Source organism: Anomalospiza imberbis, chromosome 11 (genome assembly GCF_031753505.1).
Source record: "Anomalospiza imberbis isolate Cuckoo-Finch-1a 21T00152 chromosome 11, ASM3175350v1, whole genome shotgun sequence".
Taxonomy (NCBI): domain Eukaryota; kingdom Metazoa; phylum Chordata; class Aves; order Passeriformes; family Viduidae; genus Anomalospiza; species Anomalospiza imberbis.
The window spans coordinates 8,275,548-8,290,747 of NC_089691.1; the positions used below are offsets into that span (position 1 = coordinate 8,275,548).

The 15,200-nt window shown below is 45.5% G+C and overlaps 1 long non-coding RNA gene across 10 annotated transcripts in view; it reads right to left on the reverse strand.

The window, feature by feature from the left end:
* LOC137480582 (uncharacterized) overlaps positions 1-15,200 on the reverse strand; it is a 41,588-nt gene that overhangs the window by 10,256 nt on the left and 16,132 nt on the right. For 4 of the 10 annotated variants that reach the window (XR_011002983.1, XR_011002990.1, XR_011002986.1 and 1 more), the window contains exon 4: positions 12,854-12,968. The exons of 3 other annotated variants lie outside the window; for them this stretch is intronic. This is a non-coding gene — a long non-coding RNA (uncharacterized lncRNA). Of the gene's footprint in view, positions 1-4,492; positions 8,648-12,853; positions 12,969-15,200 lie in introns of those variants that run through there. 3 more of the 10 variants (XR_011002989.1, XR_011002991.1, XR_011002985.1) reach the window with 2 other exon arrangements.

The following is a 15,200-nucleotide window of genomic DNA, read 5'->3' on the forward strand; positions in this document are numbered from 1 at the left end:
AACACATTTCCTCACGCTCACTAAGAGCTCCCTGTAATTCCTGCAGCCAAAAGCACCAAGGATGCAGAGCACAGCTGGACCAGCTGGCAGAGAGGTGACTGTAATGGTGATCCCCTCACTAGCCCCCAACAGCCCGGAGGGGCCTGCTGGGCTTGCAGCTGGTGAGTCCTGCACAGCATCCCACTGCCAACTGTACTGCTGCGAGCAGCTGAGAGAAACTAAAGGATATTGTTCAGCTGCAGACATGGAAGTAGCACCCTGGGAACCCCTTGAACACCACAGCAACCAGACAGGGAAGACATTGCAATCACTTGTGCAACTCTGTCTCGTTTAGTCACAAGGTGGATGTGAGCTGGACTATTGCAGCCACACCAAGCAGGGAGTGATGGATTTCTCACAGAGCACCCCAGGCACTCTCCTCCCAGCTGATGCTCTCACTCCTAGATCCATCCTCATGACCATGGCAGTGACACAATAGAGACCCACCTTGTCCTGTCTAGCCAAACCCCAGTTCCCCCTGGCCCCAAGCAACCAGGCTTCTCAGCCTCTTTCAGGATCAGTCGGGAAGATGCTAATTCCCTGCTGAAGTGGGTGGCAGTCTTTATGTTTCAGGCCTGAGAAATCTCACCAGTGCACTGAGAACCACAGGGCTCTTTCCTAATTACACAGCAGAGCACCACATGATTCATGTCAGCAGCTCCCCAGCTCCCTCAGCTCCATCCTGGCTGGTGTGACACAACAAACACGAGTGGAAGTGATTAGCAGGTTGCAACCAGGGCCGCCCGCTCGGCAGCACCATTGCCAAACACGGCGCCCCAAGAGCCGCAGCTGGAGCCCTGGTGAATCACTGCTCCCCTGCATTGCAACATCGGAAGTTGCACTTTAAAACCAATCGCCTGGGCTGCTCTCCCATTTCCCAGCAAAACTGGAGGAAGGTAGAGAACTCAAGCTGAGTACATTATAGATGCATTTTTAAATTCCCAGGGGAGGTTTGAAAATTAGAACAAGCTCTAGGGCCCCTTTTGTTTTTGTTTTTCCCTTCCATCCTCTTTCCTTTTGGTCTGATTAACTTTGGTGACTGACTTGCACAATTTTATCAGGTTGGGTCTGATGAATCATTCATCTCCAGCAAGCAACATTGAGAGATTGCAGGCCAGGCAGGGTCTGTGCTGCAGTAACCAAAAACAGCAAAAAAACCACCCCCACCAAGAGACAGGGAATGGGGGCAGGGAAAAATGAGACAGTGGGCCAACAGCACTCATGGACAGCTTTCCGATGTCTGGTCTCAGACAACTAGCTGCACATTCATTTGTAAGCCTGCCAGACCTCCTAGGAAACCTAAAAGGCTGCTGTTATTTATAAAGCTAGATGTAGTTATTCTGCCCGTGTGCAAGACTAGTTCATTGTATTTATAGGTATCTGTCCCATTCACCTACTTCTGCGCCCTCATTCCCATAAATCCATGAGGCTGGCAGGATCTGCCTTCAAACACTGAGATACCTCTCCTTTCCAGGCAGGGCCATTTGGAAGTGTCTGTCACCACTGCAGGGCTCAGCAGCATGTACATGTAAATATATACCTGAAAGCCCCACATTTCTGTCAACATACAAGAAGACAGATTCAAGAATTTTTCTTCCATGTGGTGAGCACCAGATTTTTCATTTCATTTGTAAAAAGCTCCCAGTAAATCTTAACGACAAAAGTTTGATTTAATGATGATTTAAAACTGTCAGCTGGCTTCAGTAAAGATATACAAGCCAGTCCCATCAATTCTGGCAGCCTGGAATCCCAGTCCCCCTTAAAAAACATCAGCCATCCTAGATTTTATGACTGAACCTCAGACAATCTTCCCATAACTCCAACTTGGAGCTCATCTGGTCAGGCATGAAGAGGTTTGCAAACAGTGAAGCTGGGGCTGTGGTGTGGGCAAGCAAAGGCAGCTCCCTAAAAGTTGCACTGGGAAAAGGAAAAGCAAGAGATTTGGCCTTTCTAGTTTGTGGATGTTCACACACAAACACAAGAGAACTTTTCTATTTTTAAGGTGAAAGTCTTACATGTCAATAAAAAAAAAAAAAAGTAAAAATGGCAAAGACATCTGTATGTCACATCTCACTGTTGAGACCAGCTGGGCTCACTCCTGCCAACCAGAAGCCTTGCCCAAATGTAGATACAGAAACTGAGGCAAAGTGCTACTTCCAGTTGCCCATACATTCAGAAACTTTCAAGAAGAACCATGTTCTACCAGTCTCAATCCCAGATTTCTTAAGTGCTTCAATTTGTGCCATTTTGAAATAGCAGTTGCTAAATCACACCTAAACCCTCATGCAGTTGTCCAGGCCTGGGTCCCTCAAGCAGGAACACAGCTGTGGCAAGAAGCATTTTGTCTCTCTGCAAGCCTCAACAGTGGGCAGGTCTTGAGAGGGGTCTCAAAGAGCCCCCTCAGAGGAAGAAACACAATCCAAAGGCAGATACCATTTTCCCTGCTTAATCTCTTGGAATAATTCCCAGACATGAATTAAAAGTCATCCAGAGAAAAAATATCTGCCCTCGTGTACTTAATTTCAGGGACTGATTAGATAACATTTGATGTGACATAAATTCAAACCCTTTAAAAACTCTCAAAAGACAAGAACCAAGGAAAAATAAAGGTGTTCCCTTGGAACATACCCATATCCCACGTATCTATCCAAGAGAGCAAACAGTCCAAAGCTGAGAGGGAAAGAGGCTGAGATCTGTGGGGCTGGATATGGAAGTAGGAATTTTCACACCTTAGTTCCAGTGTCTGACTCAATGCTGGAGTGAGCAGGTGTCTCTCTACAAGAGGTAGCCACAAACATTTTAACCCAAATTTATATTCCTCTATTAAAGTCATTATCTACATAATGTAGCATTTACTAATAATCATCTCAAAAGATTCCCAACCAATTCATCTAGGAACCTAAACAATACAGTTTTGGGTTAAGGGTGTGAGAGAGACGAAGCAAAGCTGACTCAAGCTGCTTCCAGTGGCTAAGCTGAGTGAAATACAATAAATACAATCAAACCTGATTTTCCCCTTGCTGCTGCACACAATATTTGCAAGCAATTACACTGGCTGCAGCAGTTTAACACACAGGAGAATATCAAGATATTTTGTGTGTTATTTACACATCTAGTCATGAAATTCAGGTCATAAACTGAAAAGAAAACTAGATTTTAAAAACAATATTGTGCTTTAAGATGCCCATTCCAGGGACAAATGGAAACAAATAAACACATTGGGGTTATTTTTTCTGGGAACTCCCATCTCAGATGATCATTCGTACCTCTCTAGGATTAACAGCAGCTCACAGTTCCCTCTATGATCATCACAGATTTTATTTCATCATTTCTACCTTATAATCCATAACCACAGATGATTTATAGCATGTTCTTTAAAAACCCTCCAGTCTCACTGTAAGGCAGTGAGGAATCAATGTTCTCTGCTAGCTTAGGGCCACAATCAGTCGACCTCAGAGGAATGAAATGCCACCAAGTGTCCTGGGAGAATGGAAAGACAACAGCACCTCTGGGAAAGCATGAAGAAGAAAAAAAAAAATCCATGCAGAGTTTATTTTGTTAACAAAACCTGACTATATCCCAGGTGCCTTAGAGGATACCCGAGGACCTCTCTAGCAAAAGACATGTAGGACTCAACTGACTGGTAACTACCTGGGTACTGTGCACTCAGAGCCCAGAGCTCAGATTGCATTGAGGTAAATTAAATAGAGACCTACAGCCACCACTACCTGAAAGCTGACCAGTGACCATGGTTCAGCTCCTAGAAAGCAGCCATACCTGCCCCAGGTCAGCAGTAAATCAAGCCTGGAAGCTAAGCAGCCCCTCCATCTAAGAGCTCCTTCCCCTCAGTGGGAACAGACACAACCTACAATGACGTGTGGAAGCTTCCCTGGGTCTGTATTTGGGGGACACAGGACCCTTTGGACCTCTAGTTTGCCCTGTCCTTCTGCTCCCATGCTTTTAGGGAGCTGGAGACTGGGCTACAGCAAACACCAGACGTGGAGTGCCTCTGCAGGTCACCAACCCATCTCCAGGTCTTCTCTGGTGTGGCAAATGCCAGCTCTGGTCTGCAAAGCAAGCACAGATTTTAGGAGAATTCTCTTTCAGGGGGAAAATACCTTCTCTCCCCACTACCCCTATGCTTGAAGCAACACTAAACAGCTTCTGGTGTCTGCTAATGTTAGTGTAGCAGAGTTGGCTTTGCAGGAGGACTTTTAACATCACCACCATAACACATTATTTTTCAGTTTTGAAGTGTTAGAAGAAGAGATACCCCCCCCAAAAAAAAAAAAAAAGAAAAGAAAAGAAAAGAACATTTACTGCCAAAGTAAAACTAAAACACCAGAAACAAACACTTTCATTTCTGGAGTCTGGGGAAGAAACAAAAGAGTTTCTCTCTCAGGGTCTCAGCAGCAGAGCTGAGCAATGGATGACAGAGTAGCTCTCCAAGCCATTTGAGGAACATCCCACAGAGTCTGAAAGCAGCATTTACAATGCTGTTTTGTAACTGGGAGAAGAATCACAGTATGATCCAGTAATCAAGGAAGGGAGTCAGATTCATAGAATATTTTTTTAACCCATAATAAATTATAGTTTCCTAAACTTTATTGCGGTCACAAAGTCAGAACAAAATTTGACCAAAAAAATACAATTATTGTGCACAGAAAATCTTGAAAAATGTCACTAAATACTCAGGGGAAAAACAGTGAGTGCCTTTTTAATGAAAACCAAGCCTGTGGATTGCTGCTTTCTGAAAGCAGTTTGGTAAATGGTTTTGTTTTCCAATAAACAAAACAAATACTGGAATAAGACCATAGTCCTTTCTCTTCTCTTGCTCCAAACCTCCCCATTTTTTAAAGTGGAATAAAGGATGTCTCTCCTCCAATTTTAAAACCAGTAAATTGTTTCCAAATGTACTGTGAGCCAGAAGAGAGATAGGGCAGTAAAAGAAGGTCGGGAGGCCCTGATGTATCCTGAGGATTGCAATGAATGGACAACAAAAAGCAAAAGCAAAACCTGCTCCTGACAAACTAGATTGGGAAAGTGCCTGGAGATGGGGCTTATCATGCCTCAACTTGAAACTCCCCAGGCAAAGCACACACCCATGTCTCTACATGAAAGCAATGAGATGGGAAGGAAGCAAAGTTAGGGTTTGGTGCTGCTCAAACTCCATGCAATTACAGGCAAGAGTAAACACCTTATTCAAGGATGAGTAATCATCCCTCAAGGGAAAACCCTGGAGCTTCCAGCCCTCCCAGGAAGGTCACAAATGGGTACAGGAAACAAGCGGAGACTTGCAAAAAGGGAATGAGCTAAACCTCGTTGCCTGTGAGTGAGGACCTGAGCAGACAGGTCCATGTGATCCAGCTGGGCACAGATTTCAGAACAAACATGTGGGAAGCTGTGGCATCACTGAACCTTTTATTTCTGAAGGTCCAAGATTATTATTTAATCTGTCTTCCTAATACAGCAACTGCCATAAAAACTCCAGTTTGGCAAGAGCACCTAATTTAATGCTCCTGACAAAGAGTCTTTCCTCCATGGCAGAATAGTTGGCAGCATGAAGCTGTGAACAGATCTGTTCCTTATAAAGGCAGTGGCTCCTCAAATTGTACCCAGCTCTCGTCAGCCCTCCCTTAACATGGGCATGTCTACATGCCCATTGCGCAGGCTCCCAAACAACTCATGGCTTGAATAGTCTTTAAATCCATCTCTCACTTTCAGGGACATCCACTTAGTACAGCCAAGTTTACAGCCTTGCAGATGCTATTTGCCATTCATAAGGGCCCAACAAGGCATGAGCTGTACAGTGATCCAGGAAATTCATACTCTGAAGAATTACTCACTGGTAGCAATTGAGAACACTTCTGCAGAGCTGTGGGGGCTCCCAGGAGATGAGCATAGGGGCTCCTCTCTAGTCACATCCCTGCTACCATCCCACACACCTCTCAGAGGCAACTCTCAGCAGGCTCAGAAGTACTTCCTATGTGGGGGTATGAAGCTGGCAGCAGAACTGTTCCTCACAGATGTAGGGGATCATGAAAATATACCCAAACTCTGGTCAATCCTCACTTAACACACCTACATACCCTCGCAACAAGCTTCAACAGACACCTTAAGAACAGAGACAGGTAACATATGTCAGCACAAAACATCTAGGTACCAAATGCCTGAGGAAAAGTCTATTGAACTCCTTCAGCAGCTCAGGAGGGGACAAGTGACAGCTCATTTGTTGCCATAAGTACTTGTTCCTCAGATGCCAGGGCCAGTCAATGTGAGCTAATTAATCTCCCTGAAAAAAATTAAACCATCTGGCTGCACAGCAACCACTCTTCCTGCTTGGGCTCCAAAGCCCACATGGCAAATCACAGAGGGACCATATCAAACAAGGAAGCACAGCAACAACATACTCTTTGCTACTGTCACGGAGGCCAAGTGGCCACCTGGGAAGACCAGGTAGCCACCCAGCCTGCAGACATTTCCCTCCTCTGCCCACTGTCCTGCTGCATGGGAAGAACCTCCCTTGCCCAGACACAGAGCTGGCAGCCAGGTGCCCTTGTGCCATGGTGGTCTGTGCCAGCAGGTCAGGGCAGGCCCTTTCCAGCACAGCAAGGGGAGCTGCTGCCTGAGGGTCAGCAAGATTATGCAGCTCTGATCACAAAGGGCAGGACTGACAGCGCCCATGTGAACAAGGGCAGCCCATCTGCCTCCAGCCCACCTACTCCTATTGATCCTTGTCTGTGAGCACTGATTTCTATTCATCTGCTCGTTTCCTGGCCGCTTGGGGAGAAGGAGTTTTCTGCTCTGCAGAGCCACAGCTTGGCAGAAATACCTGCAGCCTTCACAGCCCTGGTCATCACGAGTCCTTGGCTTTGCCCCTCTATGGCCAAAGTCATATCCAATCCCCAAGGCAAGGTGCCAGGCTCACAATGATGATGGATAATTACTAATAATCACTCAAGCTGCTCCCCACCTTCCACCACTGCTATGAGCAGAAAAACCAGTGGAGGAAACAAGCCTTTCCTGGCAATGCCCCAGCTAAATTGAATCAGCAACAAGTTTTGAAGGATGTTCAGACTGGTGGCCACTAAGGGACCTCCAAAAATGCTACTGCTTCCCTTACATTGCTGTGTATATCCACTATCCAAAATTTTCACATATTGGTCACATGAACAACATTCAGGGCAGTAATGAGACGGTCAAACCCATGGTTCACTACTAACATGGCATTTGGTGAAGGATTTTCCCTCACTAACCAAAGTGCAGCCCATCACCAAAGCAAGAGCAGAGTTTTTCTTTATCAATTTTTTTTTTCATTACAAATGATGACAAAACCAAAGTGAGTGTACTAAGAAACCAACACATGTAAATTACAAAAATTCCCTGAAGGAACCACAAATCATACTCCACAAAAATCTGGTAGGAAAACTAGAGCTGCACCATACTCCTGCCATGCCAGCTGCCTGGAGAGCCTCATGTGTATGGTTTGCAAAGGTCTTCCCCCAAAACAGGAGGTTTCAGTTTTTAACAAAGAACAGTGTTAAACTCAGCTCAAGTAGGTAGAAACAGGCAGAGCTTTATTTCAAGCATGTCCCAGTTGCTCAGTGCTGTACAACTGCGAGAACCAGGAAGAGATAGGGGGGAGGAAAAGGCTTTGTGGTTAATTATGAGTGTGCTAACATGGTAAGAAATAAGGCAGTGAGGATGGCAGAGATAATTACTCTATGAGCTGCATTTCCCTTTTGGACAGGAGATAATGAGACATCCTTTGCTATGCAGAGGAGTCTCCTAGCAGAGGAAACCAAAGGGCAAACAAGGTGCAGCTGCAAAAACCCACTGTCTCCTCACCAGTGCTGGCAAACAGGGCCAAGCATTCCTAGCAAAGGGGGAACAGAAAAAATTACCCAACTCTGGGCAACCAAAGTAGTTTTTCCTTCTCCTTGGGCACTCCTCATGATCCCCAGCCTGTGCAACTGTCCCAGGTTCCCACAGATGCCATAGATGCATCCTGCTTGGCAGGAACCTTGGCTCAGGGAGAGGTACAGAAGGGACAGGTGCACTCTACTCACTTCTTGAAGCCTGGGCAGGCAAAAATTACCTACTTGGGCTGGGAAGCTCCAGAAGACTCTAGGGGAATGCATGCAATATCACAAAGCTGTTTGAAAAGAGCCACAGCAGAGCAGCCTGCAGCCAAGCACAGATTATCCTAAATCCCTTGGTTTCAGTAAGCCAGGGACCACCCCATGACTGTCCCCTCCAAGAGAAAACTGATTTTCAGTACTAGAGCCCCCAGAAGTACTTCCAAGTGCTGCAGCCTTGTAAGGTCTCCAAAGCATTCAGCTGCCCAGGGAAAAGGCTCAGTGTGAGAACATTAAAACAAACCTCCAAAGCTATGTGAGCAAAATCATCATCAGGTAGACAGTTACTCCAAGCAGTGGGGATGGAGAAGCCTCCTTTTGCTGAGAAATGGAGACAGAAAGCTTTGCTGGTGTGGTTGCCTTACAAGTCTGAGTTAGTCCTGGAGCTGACAGGGCAGTGGGATGGAGTTTCCTCTTGTTTATTTACATTTTGAGTCCACCTCGGCACCTCCTCCCCAGGAGCTCCTTTGCTGATCACGAAAAGTTTCAGTTAATGACGCTATTTTTAGCACCCACAGCTAGGAGAAGCTAAACCTTTTAACAAAGCCTCCTCAACACTGTAACGAGCATATTATTGCTGAGGGGGAGGAAAGAAAAAAGCTGGGGGTTAGCCTGTATCTAGGTCAGCATCAATCTCTGTCACCTACAGTCTTGTTTTATGGGAAGCATGTGGATAATAAATGGTGATTACGGAAAGTGAAGGGGAAGAGGCAATCCTGAGAAATTTATAGATAGGAGAGAATTCACATTAATAGCAGATAATACAGAGCTGCAAAACTGTTATAAAAAAGGCATTAGAAAAAGCTCTATAACTGGGGTTATTAGACACAACTACACCAGGGTGGTTTTTTTTTTTCCATTTTGGGTACATGTCACAGTGATGTATGTCACTTTTGATCATGATAATAACAGTAAAATATCCGTGTTAAAGCCAAGTACATTAACTTCTATATTGGTGTAATTTACTGCGTTATGAGTTCCCATCATTCAGGAGCCAGACAAAATGCTCTCCTTACGATGTCGATAACTGTGCACACATTTTACAGGAAGAAGTGTTTCTTTAAATATCTATCATATGTTAACGAGTTCTTTTAACTTTCCATTACTCTTGTCAGAAAAGACAGGGAGCAAGAGAAAGGGGTAAGCTAATCATATTGCTAACATACATCATGGGCTTAATTTGCCATTGCCCTGTGTCTGTCTCAAGCACAGCTGCTTTTCCAGCCAAACATATGAGAGATTAGTTTGCTATATGGGAAGGTGCAGAATGGAGTGGACAGTAGCCATTATTTTTTTTAAATATATATGCATCAATATGATATTGAAGGAAACATTAGGCATTACTGACTTGCCAGCAAAAATAGTAAAGAAAAAGGATTCTCCTGATTTACAAGTGTGATTCAATAACAGGAAGGTGGAGAACCTGTCTCTCAAAGTTGAAGGGATGCTGTATCTGGGTAGGTGCTTAGACCTATAAATAGAACAAGCCAAACGTCAATCCTTTTCTGTCCGTTCTCCATTGCAGGAGCCAAATGACTGCTAAAGGACCCACAAACCTGGTTATTCGCAGGCTGTAAGCAGAAATTGCAGAGGCATCAACAGCACAAGTGCTAGGTGAGGTTGGGCTCCCTGAGGAAGCAAGGAGGAGGCTGCTGATGGCTGAGCCTTTGGCTCCAGTCACTGCAGAGCTGCAGTCTACTCTCAGGCTGCCTCCCCAAGCACCTCTGCACCATGGGGCAGGTCACTCCTTTGATTACTCTTTCCAAAAAGTGAACGCCTCCAGCTAAAGGCTGTGATTGTACAGGGACAAGCACAATGAAGCCTCGAGGGACTGCAGCAATAATCCTTCCTGCTTTAAGATAAACTCGTTCTGAGACAGTATGGAGCTGTAAAGCAAACCAAACTACCCACACCTAGGGCAAAAGCATCCTTAAAGAGTCTTCTTCAAAACTGCATGGAAGAGGACTTGATACTGGTGTGATATCAAAAATGGGGTGCGCATTCAGAGGCTGAGCTAGAGCAAGTTTTAATGCTTTCAAAAAATCATACAAGAAAATGTTCCTTCTTCCTGCAGTACAGACCATACAATACAAATCAATCACTCCCAGTTACTCTTAGCCAAGAGCCCCTGTCCATAAAAGCAATAAGACCTCTCAGCTCCCTCCAGTTGCTGTATTCCTGAGGGCCAAGGGGTCTGTAGGGCTCTGAATGTGAAGGTAGTTCTGTTCACACTCAGTTTAGCTCATGAAATAAATCAGTTCACTTTCAGGATCAGGCACTGAGAAATGCAATCAGCTCCCCCAAGCTGCACTTTCAAATTGCAAATTACAGAATAGCTTCAATGTTAAGAAAGCTTTAAATTACTCCAGCTTTTTTCCAAAACAAAACACTGCAGTGAGGCATTACTGAACACCATCCCACCCAAATGGAATTTGATACTTCATTCAAGCCTGAACATTTTGTTTCCACATGTGCATCTTAATGACATGTGCAGATTAATTGAGGATTCAACCGTTTATGCCCTACTATGTGCTGGTCTGGGGTTTAGGGGTTTTATCTCACAAGTAACTGCATTTGACCAACAGGACTCTATCCTATACACATACAAAATGCTTTAGCTGGTGCCTTGGAAGTGAGACAAGGCAAACTGGAGAATTCTCTCCTTCCTTCACCTCTGAGCTAGATGACCTCACACCTACTGAAGACCCTGCCTTTCTTTCATTGTTCCTCACTGTGTGAGCCACACTCTTCTCTTCCCACTCTGTGCAGCCTGGACAGTTCCCTCTAAGTGGACAAGAGGTCTCTGTGCTGGCTTTCCTGGTGTCATCCACCCTGGCACCCAACCTATCCACACATAACCTGCCACCTCCCTGCCCTCTACTGTTGCTTTCACAATGGCTTGTCTGCTGAGAAAATATTTGCTTTGCATTTCAGAAAAGGTCATTGACTGGTGGTTTAAACCACTCTCCCCCGGGACAACAGGAATGGAAGTCAGACTCTAAAAGAGAAAATCAGCCTGGAGTCTTTTTCCTCTTCCCTTGCTTCATCCCACATCCCATTCAGATGGCATGAAAAGGCTGTCAGTGGCTCCAAGCTCAAAGAAAAGAGAACATATTTCATGTCCCTCATGAAATCCACCTCCATTGGTCCCTTGTTCAGCAGGAAGCAGGGCTTGCCCTAATTAAAACCAAGGTGGGTAACAAAACAGAAACATTCATTTCCTGTAGCACCGCTGGGCTGGCAGGAGCAGTTCCCTGTCCTCAGCATTCTTTCTGAGCACAGTCCTCCAAGTAAACACATCAGCTGGAGCAGGAACCAGTTGCATTTGACACTCCTTGCCTTTGAAATACATTTTGTCAGGTGTACTCCTTATCCCCTGCTGTAGAATCAGAGACAAGAGCACATCAACTGCACCACAGTGCTGCAGCACAGCAGGACCCATGGGACATGAAAAGAATTTGCCACACAACACCTGGTCAAAGGAAGCAATGCACTTGTCTGTGCACAACACAATGGTTTGTATCAATGTCAAGTTCACTTTTTACCAGGAACTTGGAGGCTCCTATGTGGTTTATGTACACAAAGAACAGAAGGGCATAAACACTCTATAATTTCAATGAAAAAAAATCTCCCACTCAAATGAAAGGAACAATAAAGTTAACAAGCTATATCACTACAATCCCAGAGTACACATCTCTCTCTTCAAAATACCCCCACTACAGTGACTAGCCACACAGAAAACCTGTGTCCTGCAAATTAAACCACCTGAGTAACACCAAGCCTAATTCAAAGGCCATTAAACAGAACGTGGACCTGGATGTTGGTTCCAGTTGTTTTAGACCAATCCACCCCAGCTCATGAAAAGCTCATGTCCATTCAGAGCAGCAACAGCTGTTTAACATGGGCAGTGATTGGAAAGATACCAGGGAGGAAGGTGACTGAAAGAATATATGCTTGGGGAAAGGATTAGTAGGAGAGAAGTGGAATTTTAACAAGGATGAAGATTGCTGGTGTATAGATCCCTCCTGGCTTTAAATAACTTAGCTCCCATGCTGTAACAGCACAGATTCAGCCTGTGCAGCTCTTCCTGCCTCAGATCCAAAAGATGAGGTTTCACAAGATGGTTGGTTCAAACTAAGACCTCATTTCACTTCACTCTGGATTTTGTTCCCTGCTCCCCAAAGCAGAGCCTCCCTCTTCCCCTGGGCCAATTGCAACATTGGTGTAATCCTCTGGGGACCTGCTCCATCTCAAAGAGCCAGCAGCAAATAGGCTGTCAGGGAAAGAAGTTGTAGTTTTTGGCTGAGTGTGAGCAAAGCAATTTCACAGACAGGTAGGTGAGTAAACAAGTTGTTTGCTTTTTGCAAGGTAAAGCAAAGTTCTGCAGAAAGTACCAAACTTCTTTCATTCACCTCTGGAATCATCCTGCCTGCCTGCTGCTCACAGAGGGTTTTGCATGGGCACACACTGAAGGGGAAGGGATACTATAGATAACAATCTGCACCTCAAATACAAACAGAAAGAAATTGTAGCTGTCTTAGGACTTGAAATCACTTTGACACCTTCATGATTATCCAACATGATGTTTTAGGCAGATCATATTCCCTGCCCAGTGCTCACCAGTTTCTCCTTCCAAGAGGCTCCCAGTCACCAGTTCCTTTCTGTAGAGCACTTACCAGCACCTCAGGGGAACCACACCATTGCCTGGCAAGGCTCCCACTATGTTTTGTTTGCAGCCAGTTCAGTAGTACAGGAGAAGGATGAAAAGGTGGAGTCACTTTATCCCTCGGCCTGCAAGACAAAACGGTCCAAGAGTGCAGAAAAAGGGCAGACAGGGAAGTTGCTATAATTAAAATTCTGAGAAAACAGAGTTGCCACTACAATAATTTACTGCAAGGTAGAGCCCCCTTAGATAGTTGTCTCTGGGCAATGAGAGCACATGGATACAGGAAGGGAAGTACTTGGCCCTTGCTTTGCTTCAGTTCCCTAATCCAGCACAAATACATCTGGGGATTTATGGGTTTTTGGAAGCTTCCAGCAAAGCTTAAGGCCCGTTCCTTGGGTTATTGTTTTACCATCTGCTTCTCTTCATTTTATTCCATCACAGAGGCCCCATCGTAGGACACAAGAATGTGACCGGAACAATAGGCAGAGCTTGCAGCCTCCAGGACTGCAGTGAGGGCAGAGCCGCCATTGCAGGATGGGAGCCAGCAGCTTCTATATTTAGCCCTTTCTTGCTCATTCCAGATGACATTCTAACCACGGACTCAAGAAGTCAGGAGGCTTTCACTAGACCACTGTCCCCGAGCACTGCACATCCAGCAGGGCCCCCTGAACATAAACCATTCATTTCCCTTCTAATAAATGCCAACAGGAAGACTTCCTGCTCCCCCCTCCTTTCCAGATCCCTAGTTTGACAGACTTATTTTCTTAATATAAGCAAGCTAAACAAAACCATCTTCTCCTCTGCAAGGCTGGCAGCCTTAGAGCAGCCCCAGGGCTCCAGACCTTGGACAGCACGGCGCTGCCTGTCAGAGCAGGGCCCTGGGAAGAGGTAGAAATGGGTGGGCTCTTTTGCCCCCATGTCTGAGCCTGTGTTAAACTCACCAATCCACAGAGACTTGCCCAAGCCAACACCCCAACATCTGATGGCAGGGCAGGTGGGGGACAACCAGGTCTGAGGACCCATCTGGCCTCAATTACCACCACAGCACACGCATACACCTCTCAGACTCAGATGAGAGGGGCCTGCTGAGCAAAAGCTCAGGTGTTGTTGCAAAATCAGCCCTTTCATGTCCAAAGGCACCTCTCTATCCCTTTGAAGGCCCTGCAGGGAGCCCAGCTGACAGTGACACTGACCACAATTATATCATCAAGTGAGGGGATCCCATAGAGCAAGAGGAAAACTTGTCATGTTTCCAGAAACACTTACCTAAAAGCTGTGTCACTTGAAAACAGCTTAGCTATAGACAAGTTCTCTTTCTGCCACGTTCACAAGGGTTGTAGGTTGGGACAACTCTGCACTTTGTTTCTCCAGTCCTACCAAAGTTCTCTCAAAGGCTGCTGGTGCCCCAGTGAGAGGCTTGAGCACACAAGTGGCCTCCTGGGAACCTTGTTGCCATCCATATTACTCCTCCTGTTTATCAGTGTGTTTTCTCACCCTGTCTTTTCTCCTGTTGGAATTCCTACCACTACCAGTTCCCTATTCCTTCTAAAAGCACTGTAAGAAGTTGTATGAAGAAGAGAAGGCTGAAGCTGGATGGGATGCAAGAACAGAGATGGTTTTCACTTTAATGTCTGTCCCTGGAAAATTAGTGGTACCTAGCAATGCCCAAGCACAGATGGAGAAATTACATCTTCTGGTCACATCTCAAACCATGCCATTAATTTATTTTGTACTTGTGGCAAGTTAAATTTCCTTCCCTGAGGTATTTGCTTCTGAGAGCTGCTCTGAAGTAGGGGTGCCCAACAAGAGTTTGGAGAGGCCAAGACAAAACCAGCATAGTTAGGAGGGTGAGCAATCTGTCTTTCTGCAGCTTAGGATCCACTGAACACCTTTGCACTGCCAGCACTGGCATGTCAGTTGTCTTTGTCTGCCACACAAATCCCTTCTCCTTTACTTCTTTTACATTCTGGAGCCTGGCTTCCCTCTGCTCATGTGAGGAAGGCAGTGCCTAGTCAGCTCTCTGAACAACTACCATGTGCCAGCAAGATGTAAATGAGCCCTGTGTGCCCAGCCAGTCTGAAAAGAAGAGAACACTTTCCATCTGGCATTCCTGCAGGTCTTGGGACTGCAGTTATTTGTCCAAGGTAGACAAGAGAAAGAAACTGGAGTTTCCAGTGGAAGAAGCTGACAGAGAGAAGCACTAGCAGCACTCAAGGCTTTGCTTGGCCCACAAAAGTCCTGAATTAAAAAAAAAAAAAAAAATGCTGCTCCATTTTACAGCCAAAATTTTCCCTTATATCTTCCCCTTCCCCCCCCAGATTTGCCTCCCTGTAACACATGAAATGAAGCACAGACCC